Genomic DNA, 12,046 nt, shown 5'->3' with positions numbered 1-12,046 from the left:
TTTCTGGAGGAATGGTTGTGGAGGGCTGAGGGTGGAGGAGGTGCAGTGCTGGGCGGGTAGCCTTCAGTCCTGCCCTGACCTCTGCCAGTCTTCGCATCTGCAGAGTAGGGTGGTAGCAGCCACCCTGGGGCGTGGGGAGGATCCCAGGAGGCAGAAGCCCCACTAGCTCAGAGCATCCTCATAAACCAGGTTCAGGTCAGGAGTTGAAGCTCAGGGCTGGGCGGGGTTGGCCTCTGGTGGTTTTTGCATCTTCAGTGCTCACCAAAGCTGTTTCGTAGACACTGCAAACAAGAAAGGCCTGGGAAGGTCAGGATGTGGATGGCCTGCTTCCAAAGAGGCCACACCCAACCCCATCTCTGGGCCCAGCTCCCAATTACAGGGAAGTTCTTCCTTTGGGTCTAGCCTAAGTTTTTCCCACTGTGCATTCCCTTCTGGTGAACTTGCTCAACCCTGCTCCATGGAGCCAAGCCTATCAGCCGACCACTTGGAGTGGTGGCCAGTGTTTTTACAACTTGTTTTCATGAAGATTATTTGAAGTCTCCTTGCATTCCCAGAATGTCAGACCCGCCCTGATTCACAAGGATTGACCAAAACAGGGTCTGAGCCAACCAGAGGAATCTGAGGACTTAGTCATACCCCTTGGATCATCTGCACATTCCTTTCCTTCCAGTTAAAAAAAAAAAAAAGGAAAAGAAGAAGAAAGAAGGAAAGTTAGCCTAGATGACCAGGAAGGGACAGCGGTATTTGGGGATGTAAACAAACTCAGATGATGCTGGCCATGGATGAAGGGGTGGGGCCTGAGGGGTCAGTGCTTGGCTTTGCACCTGGCAGACGTCAATTCAAGTGCATGTTCTGCTGCTTGTAAGATGGGGATCTTTCACAGGATACTCTTCATGTCTCTGAACTTCGGTTTCCTCATCTCTGAAATGGAAACATTGATGGCAACCACCTCAGACACCTGAAGCAGACCTAGAAGCAGACCCTGAGGCAAGGATTCGTGTGACAGTGATTCATTAGGAAGCTTCCCTGCTAAGGGAAACCTGCTAAGGGAATAGGAAATGTAGAAGCAGAAAGAGAAAGAGAAGAAGCAAGAGGCTATTTCCAGCCAAGCTCCATAGAAGAACTTTGGCTTTGTCTTCCAGAGGAACTCTCATGGGGACACTGTAGGTCATACCCTAGGGCTGGCCCTCCAGGGGCAAAGATGCTGGAGAATTCATACCTCTCCCTCCTGAGTCAACGGATTATATGAGATAAAGCATGTAAGGTGCTGATTGCCCAGGACCTGGCACCAGCAAGTGACAGCTATGAGAAAGGGGTGTGCAGAAGGGGAAATCCCAGGCTGTGTGGTCAGCAAGGGGCAGTGCCTTCTGAGAGCCTGCCTGTGCTCCACTGCTCCTGTAGCCCCAGGTCTTTGTCTGTCAGCTTTTAGAGGCAAAATCCCACAGAGCTCCCGCCCCCATTGTTGTCCCGGATGACTTGGCTTTGGGCAATCTCTCCAGTCAGTCCAGGTCCCTCCCAGCCCTAGAGGCCGGCCCTGGTGCCCTGCTGTAGTTCTCCCTTCCAGCCCACCCACCCAGCCTGGAGGGCATCAGTGATGATTACGAGGTGGGACAAGGCTTAAGGACAGAGATTAGTTCAAGGCCATGGAAGCACCAAATGCCCATAGAGGAAATCGAGGCCATTGTGGCCCATCCCCGCCTGAGTCGAATTTGGATTTGACTTTTCTTCGCAGCCCACCCACTCTGTGTTTCCATAGAAGGTACTCAGGGATCGCTTGGGGGAACTTGCGTGGGTCAGCACATTCCAGGAACAAATAAACAGGTTGCCCTTCCTGGCTGTACTGACTAAATCCTAAGACTCCGACTATGTGACTCTCACTTTCACTGGTGATATCGGGCTGGGTTAGCCCTCATGGGACCCACTCTTACCCTTCTCCTGTCCGCTGTGATATCACAAGAGATGTTACCCATGATCTGGCCTCCCCACTCAGGCCTCTGGGAGTCAACCTCCCCCTCCACTCCCCCCACCCCCAACAGACCATGACAGGCCTGGGTGCTAGTCCACACTCTGTCACCTGCTGTGTGACCTTAGCCAAGTCACCTCCCATCTCTGAGCCTCATGAGGTACCCTATGTTTGTAACCAGTTTTGTATGTGCTCACCTAGAAATCAGGCGATTGTAACATGGTGTTAATCCCTGCTTGACGCAGTGGATGCCCAGAAAGGTGAAGTGATTTGCCGGTGATCACACAGCAAAAGGGCAGAGAGGGCTAGGACCTGCTTCCAACCCCACGGCCAGTTAAGTGAGCATCCTACTCTTTTATCAGCTCTGCTCTGGCCCCCCAGCCCCTCTTTGATTCAGAACTTGAATTAAGCCCCTAGTGGTCAGGATGAACTGAGCAGGCACCGAAGTGGTCAGTCACTGCTGCAAACTCATTAACTCATTTGATTCCCATGTATTGGGTACCTATTGTATAAGGGGTTCTGTGCTCAGATAAGTACAGTTTAACTTTCACCAGGTTTAACATAAATCCACTGCAAAGGCTTGAGCACCTGCAGGTGCCAAGAGTGAGGGTGCCCTTAGGGTGGTGGTCCCAGAGGAGAAAGTGGTCTAGAAAGTCTAGAGCCCCCTCACTGTCCAGGAGGCAGGCAGGGAGTGGCTAGGTTGGGGAGGTGGATGTCAGGGAAACAAGTTTGTTCACTCCTGGGTATTCACTGCTGCCTGTGGTGGGTCCAGCACTGTGCCAGGCTGGGGGTGAGGCTGGGAGACAGCTTTGATTCACCGTCAAGGCCTCCACCCCTTACGCGTCCTGCCGCCTTTGTTCACACGATGCGCTTGGTGTGTTTGTCTACACCATTAGCTCGTGGGCTCGTCCAGCAGGAGCTCCGTCTGTCTGCTGGGCCTACAGGAGAGCTTAGGAAATGTGTGTTGGTGACTAGATTTTTGGTGTCTAGACTGGCTTGGTAGTAACAGTATGAATCCAGGAGACCCTAAATCCCCTCGAGCCTCTGTTTACCATCTATAAAAAGTATCTACTGCAGCCAGGCGTGGTGGCTCATTCCTGTAATCCTAGCACTTTGGGAGGCCGAGGTGGGCAGATCACTTGAGCTCAGGAGTTCAAGACCAGCCTGGGCAACATGGCAAAACCCCCTCTCTACAAAAAAATACAAAAATTAGCTGGGTGTGATGGCACATACCTATAGTCCTAGAGACTCAGGAGGCTGAGGCGGGAGGATTGTTTGAGCCTGGGATGTAGAGGTTGCAGTGAGCCGTGATTGCACCACTGCACTCCAGCCTGAATAACAGAGCGAGACTCCATCTCCAGAAAAAAAAAAAAAGTCTGCAGTGGGAGGCTAAGAGGAGTAAGATAGCACACATAGAAACCTTGGCCTCGTACAGAGAGTATGTCCAGCCCTTGTAAATGTTGGGCAGTATTAACAATAGGTGGGGCCGGGCGCGGTGGCTCAAGCCTGTAATCCCAGCACTTTGGGAGGCCGAGACGGGCGGATCACGAGGTCAGGAGATCGAGACCATCCTGGCTAACATGATGAAACCCTGTCTCTACTAAAAAAAAATACAAAAAACTAGCCGGGCGAGTTGGCGGGCGCCTGTAGTCCCAGCTACTTGGGAGGCTGAGGCAGGAGAATGGCGTAAACCCGGGAGGTGGAGCTTGCAGTGAGCTGAGATCCGGCCACTGCACTCCAGCCTGGGCGACAGAGCGAGACTCCGTCTCAAAAAAAAAAAAAAACAAACAAACAAACAATAGATGGGCCCTCGGCACTGTGCCAGACTGAGCAGGAAACATGAGGGAGATGGGGTCTGGCCCCTGTTACAGCTACTACACACTGTACAGTTTACACAGCCCTGTTACGTCCTGCTCACTGGTTCTCCCTGTCATCCCAAGATGGGATCTGGGCAGGTGCCAGTATCCCCATATGACACAGGAAGATGTTGACCTGCCTTCCAGTGGCCAAGCCAAGATGAAAAGCCAGGTCTCCTGGCTCTCAGTCTCCTGCTCACTCCTCTGCTCCCCCACCTCCCGAACTTGCTTCCTGCTCTCTGGAAGCTCCTTGTGAAAGATGCTAGGCAGGGCAGTGGGCAAGGAATGTGGAGATTTGCCAGCCCAGGTGTTGGGGGCTGAGGGTACATTGTGGTGGCTTTAGCCCAAAGTAGGTTACTGTGGCTAGTAGGTCCAGAGTAAGGGGGCAAGAGGAGAGGTGAGGGAGGGGGACTGAGTGGGGATGCAGAGGAGGAGGAAAATAGCTGTGGGCTATAGGTCACCAGGACCACTGCCCAGCTGGATGGCAGGGGGCTACTAGCCTGGTGCAGCAGAGGCTTCTGGGCCCTCCCAGCCTAGCCGGCTCCCTTTCCGGGGGGATGGTGTAACAAGAACTGGGGATGGAAGACCCTGGGCACCCTGGCTCCCCTGCAAGGCGGTGTTGGAGCTGAAGGGACTTTAAGGAGTACAGGGTCTGTGGGAGAGGCCAGTCAAGTTGTGGTCACTGCCCCTGAGGAAATTTGAGTGCTTACTGCCCTGGAAATACAGCCCCACGCACAAGGCGTAAGCATAAGGACCTTCCATGTGGAAAGCACTTGTGAAAGGCGGACTGGGGAAGGCAGGGCTGGCTGGCAGACATGCAGTTGCTCACAGATGTGAGGTCACCAGCACGGGTGACCTGGGCCCCGCAACATAAGAGGTGGTGGGTGGGGAGTGGACGGGCGCCTCCTAAATTTGGAGAACTGAGAGCAAAAATACAAATAGAGATCCATGTATCTTTGTCAGATATTTGAAGGTTGTAATGCAAGCCAGGAGACTGTTAAATAAAATAGATTTGATTTTCCCACCTTGACAAATATACCTTCGCAATGTACATTGAAATACGTACATTGTGTACTTATTTACATTGTGTAAAGTTTAGTTTTATTTGAGAGTGATAAAATATCAAGAATGTCTGAATTTAATTATTGCACATCTCGGGTATATTGTTGTTAAGCTGATGATGTTCAGATATAAAAAATAAGACTTAACAATTCTTTTTTTTCTTTTTTTGAGAGAGTCTCACTCTGTCACCCACGCTGGAGTGCAGTGTGGTGTGATCTCAGCTCACTGCAACCTCTGCTTCCCAGGTTCAAGTGATTCTCCTGCCTCAGCCTCCTGAGTAGCTGGGATTATATTGAATATATATTTGAATTATATATACATATAGTGTATGTGTGTGTGTGACAGGCTCACTCTGTTGCTCAGGCTGGAGTGCAGTGGGCATGATCTTGGTTCACTGCAACCTCTGTCTTCCGGGTTCAAGCGACGCTCCTGGCTCAGCCTCCCGAGTAGCTGAGACTACAGGCACGTGCCACCATACCCAGCTAATTTTTTGTATTTTTAGTAAAGACAGGGTTTCACCATGTTAGCCAGGATGGTCTTGATCTTCTGACCTTGTGATCTGCCCGCCTCGGCCTCCCAAAGTGCTGGGATTACAGACGTGAGCCACTGTGCCCAGCCTTTATATGTATTTTGTTATTGTTGTTGAGATGGAGTCTCACTCTGTTGCCCAGGCTGGAGTGCAGTGGCATGATGGTAGTGCACTGCAACCTCTGCCTCCCTGATTCAAGTGATTCTCCTTGCCTCAGCCTCCTGAATGGCTGGGACTACAGGCGTGTGCCACCACATCCGGCTAATTTTTTTTTGTTTAGTAGAGACGGGATTTCACCATGTTGGCCAGGCTGGTTTTGAACTCCTGACCTCAGGTGATCTGCCTGCCTAGGCCCTCAGAGTGCTGGGATTATAAGCGTGAGCCACAGCATGTGGCCATCAAATTTTGTATACTTTAAATACAAACACATTTTATTTTTAGTACTTTAGATTATTGCCATCAACAGAACACAAGTGATGAAAATCTTGATTATAACAATATAATTAGTGATCTTGCTAAAATAAAGATTTTATGAAATAAATAAAAATAAGCTGTGGCCAGCTGCAGTGGCTCACACCTGTAATCTCAGCACTGAGGCTGAGGCAAGCAGATCACTGAGGTCAGGAGTTCAAGACCAGCCTGGCCAACATGGTAAAAACCCATCTCTTCTAAAAATATAAAAATTAGTTGGGCATGGTGACACATGCCTGTAATCCCAGCCACTTGAGAGGCTGAGGCAGGAAAATAACTTGAACCTGGGAGGCGGAGGTTGCAGTGAACCAAGATCTTACCTCTGCACTCCAGCCTTCTAGCCTGGGTGACAGAGCGAGATTCTGTCTCAAAATAAATAAATAAATAAATAAATAAATAAATAAATAAATAAATAAAAAGTAAACGAATGTAAATATAAACATAGGCAAATTTATTTTATGTTTTCAAGAGGGTTTTTATTCCATAAAATGATCTATTAAAATGAAAACAATACCCATCACAACGAATGAAGATCAGATTTTTAAATAAAATCTTTAAATAGACATGAAATATTAATTCAATTTTTGAAAATTTTATAGAAATGAAACTATTCACAGTTCTAGTATTCAATGTCCATCTAGTTGCAAATTTAAAGAATTAATACCAGACTTCGTGTTACTTTTTTTTTTTTTTTTTTTTTTTGAGACAGAGTCTTGCTCTGTCACCCAGGCTGGGGTGCAGTGGCCAGATCTCAGCTCACTGCAAGCTCCGCCTCCCGGGTTTAGACCATTCTCCTGCCTCAGCCTCCCGAGTAGCTGGGACTACAGGCGCCCGCCACCTCGCCCGGCTAGTTTTTAGTATTTTTTAGTAGAGACGGGGTTTCACCGTGTTAGCCAGGATGGTCTCGATCTCCTGACCTCGTGATCCGCCCGTCTCGGCCTCCCAAAGTGCTGGGATTACAGGCTTGAGCCACCGCGCCCGGCCCAGACTTCGTGTTACATTAATGTGAGTTGCAGAATATTATAAGATGTTCCTCAGCCACCATGTGCATTTTTGTGAATATCACACTAATTCATGAGTACTTTTAGAACCACAAATTGGAGCAGGAAGAAATGCCAAAATAAAGGATGCACAGCAGGGCTGGAATAGAGATGCTTGCTTATGCAAGAAACTCGTGCTCGCTGCTGTCTGGGAGGAAGGCTTTGACAAGCTAACTTGTGTCTCCCTTGTATATTTTTGCCATTCAGGCCCCCCCCCGCTGCACCCCTCCCCCAAGCAGCATCCATCTCCCCCCTCAGCAGCAACACGACCCGTAGACCTTTACAGCATCTTAACAGAATCACCTTTTGTTCTTCAAGTTCAAGAAATGGAAAGGCCTGGCATGGTAGCGTGCCTGTAGTCCCAGCTACTCAGGAGGCTGAGGCCAGAGGGTTGCTTGAGCCTGGGAGTTCAAGCCTGTAGTGTGTTATGACTGTGCCTGAGAATAGCCACTGCACTCCAGCCTGGGCAGCATAGTAAGACCCAGTCCCCAACTCATGCCTTAAAAAAAAAAAAAAAGAAAAGAAACAGAGAAGAGTTTAACTGGAGCCTTACAGGTGTTAATCAGGAGCGAATGTTTAGGATTACAGGTCACATGAGTGTAATGTGACAGAGGCTCCTGTGTACTCTAATGAATTTATTTGTGAGTGTGTGAGTGTGTGTGTGTGTGTGATGTGTGGGGCCCCCTTTTCCCTGTGTAAGGTGTTCGGGGGGTGAATCTTCTTGCCAATAAAGAGTTCTCTATCATACAGTGAACAATAGACAAATGATAGATCTTATGCTATAGCTAGAGTTTTACATCTAGGTATCTTTTTTTTTTTTCCCGAGACAGAGTCTCGCTCTGTCGCCCAGGCTGGAGTGCAGTGGCCGGATCTCAGCTCACTGCAAGTTCCGCCTCCTGGGTTCACGCCATTCTCCTGCCTCAGCCTCCCGAGTAGCTGGGACTACTGGTGCCCGCCACCTCGCCCGGCTAGTTTTTTTTTTGTATTTTTTAGTAGAGATGGGGTTTCACCGTGTTAGACAGGATGGTCTCGATCTCCTGACCTCGTGATCCACCCATCTCGGCCTCCCAAAGTGCTGGGATTACAGGCTTGAGCCACCGCGCCCGGCCCCATCTAGGTATCTTAATTCACTCATTCATTTCACTCATGTGCATTTGTTCATTCACTTAAAACCCTATATTTGCAAGGTGCAGTGACTCACGCCTATAATCCCAGCACTTTGGGAGGCCAAGGCGGGTGGATCACCTGAGGTCAGAAGTTCAAGACCAGCCTGGCCAACATGGTGAAACCCTGTCTCTAGTAAAGATACAAAAATTAGGTGGATGTGGTGTGTGCCTGTAATCGCAGCTATTCAGCAGGCTGAGGCAAGAGAATCACTTGAACCCGAGAGGCAGAGGTTGCAGTGAGCCGAGATTGCACCATTGCATTCTAACCTGAGCAACAAGAGCGAAAGTCTGTCTCAGAAATAAAATAAAACCCTGTATTCACTTGCTCCAACCCTTCATTTCATGTAGATTACCAGGCTATAGCAGTCTTTTAGTGCAGTCCATGATCCTATGAATGAGGATCAGAGAGGGTACTGATACTGATGTACCTAAGACGCACAGCCAGTCCATAGCAGAAAAGTCCTCAGGCCAGGCAGCAAAAGTGGAGGGTGAGTGCCAAGTTTGAATGTCAGGTAAAATCTGAGCAGATGTTGCTGTGTCCCAATCAGCTTCCCTTCCTTCACCAGCTTCCACTACTAAGCCATCTGCCCCAGGGCACTGGGGGATCCTGCAGGGAGTTTCTGCTTGAAGAGCCTCTTCCTGTTTGGGGCCGAGCGCTTCCTTCAGTGACTCACAGCCTCCCACTGGCCCCGTGCTGGGAAGGCAAGGTGGGAGTGGAGCCAGACCCGGGCGTGTCACCCTCAGCCTGAGACCCCAGCTGGGTGACCTGACACAGGATAGTGGGCACAGGCTGGAGGGAGGAGGAAGGGAATGGCAGGAGGATGTGAGACCATTCTGCCTCACCCAGCCTGGTGGGCAGGATGGAGAGAAGACAGAGTGGGGATGGGGACGGCCTCCACGTCCAGCCAACCCCACAGGTAGTTTCCAGGGCAGCTGTGGGACCAGGTAAGGCTGACAGCAGAGCTGAGAGCCCTGAGGAGACTCTGCGGTACTTTCTTTTCTGACAGGCCATAAAGTGTGGTGGAAGGAGCACTGGGACGGAGTCATGGACTTGTATTTCTCACACCAACTTTCTGGTGGTCATTTCCGTTTTCTGACCCTATCTGGGCCTCAATATCCATGTCTGTCTGATGGGGGAGCGGTTTGATGGCTGTGACGTTTTGTGCAGCTTATAGGTTTGAGCTTGAATTCTGGCTCTGCTGCCTTGCTGGGTGTGTTCACTTCTCAGAACCTCCATTTCAAAATCTGAAATAATAGTCACTTTAAGTGTTTTATGTATGGTAACTAATTTAATCCCCACACTGACCCTATGGGGTAGGTTTTATTATTCGTAGTATTTTATACCTAAGGAGATTGAGGCACAGAAAGGTTAAGTAATTTGCCCAAGGTCACACAGTAAGAGCCAAGATTCTAACTTGTGTAGTTTGACTCCAGGTCCCATGCTCTTGACTCATTCTGGCCTTGCTCCTCAAATTGTGGTCCAGGGACCTGCAGCATCAGCATCACCTGGGAGCTTATCAGAAATGCAGAATCTCAGGCCCCAGCCTAGACTTACTGAGTCAGACTGCATTTTAACAAGTTCCCTAGGTTTCTGAGGTCCAAGGCCCCAGGAAATATAAATAGACCATGGCTTCTCAAACATTAAAGTTTAGAGGAGAAGCCACTGGTCTATTTTTATTTCCTCTGCCACTTAGGCCTTAGGATCATTGTAGGGGGTAGAGGAAATAAGTATGTTTTATAAACTGTAAAGTGCTGTACATTCAGGGCACTGTGAGAAACCTGGGGACTGGAGGTGGAGAGGGGCAGGCCTGGTAGTGTCCCAAGTGCTGATCTCTCAGTGGCTGTCATTTCCCAGCTGTCTCTGAGTCCAGCTCTGTCCACCTCTGGTTCACACACAGAGACGTGTGTTTGACTGTATGTTTCTTGCCAGTGTGTGGCTCTAGAGTCCAGTTGGGTTGGGGAGAGTTGTCATATTGGCACCAGGAGGCTCAGGTCCCAGCCCTGGCTCTGCCTCTGTGTGATGTAGGTAGGCCTCCGTCCCTGCAGCCTCAGTGTCCCTAGTAGACAAGGTGTTAGCATCCTCTGAAGCCTGCAATGCTGACCTGCAGTCTCCTCCTCACATCTCCTGGCCCCTCTGCTTCCCGTGGCCTGTCGATACCATCTCTTTTCCCAGTTCCTGGGCGGGGGGTTGCCCTGCTGGCTGCAGGAGCTGGTGATGGGGGAGGTGGTGCATGAGTCAGAGCTCAGGCACGTAATTGTGGTGCCCCAGATCCCACCTCCGGGCTACCGTCCTTCCCTTAGCAGCTGCTTTAGAAGAACAGCTGGTTTGGCAGCTACCTCAGAGAAACAGGTCCCTGGGCAGCGTGAAAGGGCCTCTGCCCCCAGGGTGGCTGAGCTTTGGATCCTGGGTCCGTGGGTCCTGGAGGGACAGGAGTGGTTCAGGGAACAGGTTGTATGGGTTGGGCCTAGGGCTGGTTTGTGGGCAGCATGCGTGGAGGTGGATTGCATGTGCCGGGTTTCATGGCTCGGGATTAGATCACGTATGTCCTATCAGCCCTCCCACCAGCTTTGTGGCTTCCCCAGGGCAGGGACTTGGTGTCACCCATCACTGGGCCCCACACTCAGCATGGGATGGGCACTCACTAAGGGTCAAGTGGGACAGTAGAAGGCAGGATGAACTGATGAATGAACTCACTGGGTTTATCCCCTTTTCCTCTCAGCTCTCCCAGTGAAGTGATATCACTGCCTCTGTGGACAGGACACCCCCAGGAGCCCAGCTCACAGCCACTGGTACCTTCTTCCAGGTAAAGAGAAAAGGAGGGAGGGAGAAAGGAGTTCAAGACAGGCTGCAGAGGGCAGCTGTCTGGGTTCTTTCACAATGTCCACCTCCCCCATGGGGGCTGCACTCTACGGTTTATGAAAAGGCATAAATGGGATTATTGTCCCATTTTATGGACAGGAAAAACTGAAGCTCTGAGTAGACTTGTCTCTTGCTTAGTACAGCGTTCCAGGTACTTGTCTGAGAGCCCATGAGGCTGATACCATGGTTATCCCCACTTTATAGTTAAGGAAGCTGAGGTATAAAGGCATTTTGAAACTTGCTCCATTAAATACATGGTAGAGCTGGGTTTCAAACCCAGCCAGGTCGCCAGGCATGGTGGCACGTACCTGTAGTCCCAACTACTTGGGAAGCTGAGGCAGGAAGATCGCTTGAGCCCAGGAGTTCAAGTTCCAGTGAGCTATGATTGTGCCACTACACTCCAGCCTGAGTGACAGAGTGAGACTGTCTCTAAAAAAAAAATTAAAATAAATAAAAACCCAGGCAGGCTGACCTCTTCACAAACCCTGTGATTTACTGCCCCTCAAGAGCCCAGCATTAAACTAAGTTTCCTTGACCTCCAATCTGAGGGTTGAATGGGCTCCCAACTCCAGAGAAGATTTATATTTTAAAAGAGAATCCTAGAGAAAGTGATGCTTCCTCCAAAGGAATGAATGACAAATAGTGGATTTGGAGGCCTTATATCATGGAACTGGCATGAACCTTCAAGGTGGGCCAGCCAACTCCTGGGACTTTCTTCCTCAGCATTCAAGCAAGCTCGGTTTTCATTGGTCACCAAGGTGAAACCTGGCCATTTGAAGGAAGAGAGGAAAAGTTTAGGCCCCAGGTTCTCCGACATGCCTGGAAGCAGGGAGACTGCTGCTCTTTGCAGAAGACTGTGAAGAGTAGCAGTGTTCATGACAGTTATGAAATTAGTATCCTGTGCTAGATCTGGGGTCATCTTACACTAGATATGGTATAGAAATGTGCAAATGGATATCAGAGGTTTAAGAAAAATTTGTGAGAGAAAAGTACCTAATTTAGTTTTCTTTTTTTTCTTTTTTTTTTTTTAGTAACTTAATTTTTTTCTGTAAATTGGGAAAAGGCTAATTATTATTCAGAGGCAGAATTCAGGCTTTCA

The 12,046-nt window shown here is 49.6% G+C and overlaps 1 protein-coding gene across 5 annotated transcripts in view; it reads left to right on the top strand.

The window, feature by feature from the left end:
• Positions 1-12,046, top strand: part of GDPD5 (glycerophosphodiester phosphodiesterase domain containing 5) — a 92,057-nt gene that overhangs the window by 26,456 nt on the left and 53,555 nt on the right. For all 5 annotated transcript variants that reach the window (XM_050756183.1, XM_050756184.1, XM_050756178.1 and 2 more), the window contains one exon: positions 10,808-10,891. The gene's annotated coding sequence lies outside the window, so the exon portion shown is untranslated. The remainder of the gene's footprint in view (positions 1-10,807; positions 10,892-12,046) is intronic.

Source organism: Macaca thibetana, chromosome 14, assembly GCF_024542745.1.
Source record: "Macaca thibetana thibetana isolate TM-01 chromosome 14, ASM2454274v1, whole genome shotgun sequence".
NCBI lineage: Eukaryota > Metazoa > Chordata > Mammalia > Primates > Cercopithecidae > Macaca > Macaca thibetana.
This window is presented reverse-complemented; position numbering and strand designations above follow the sequence as displayed.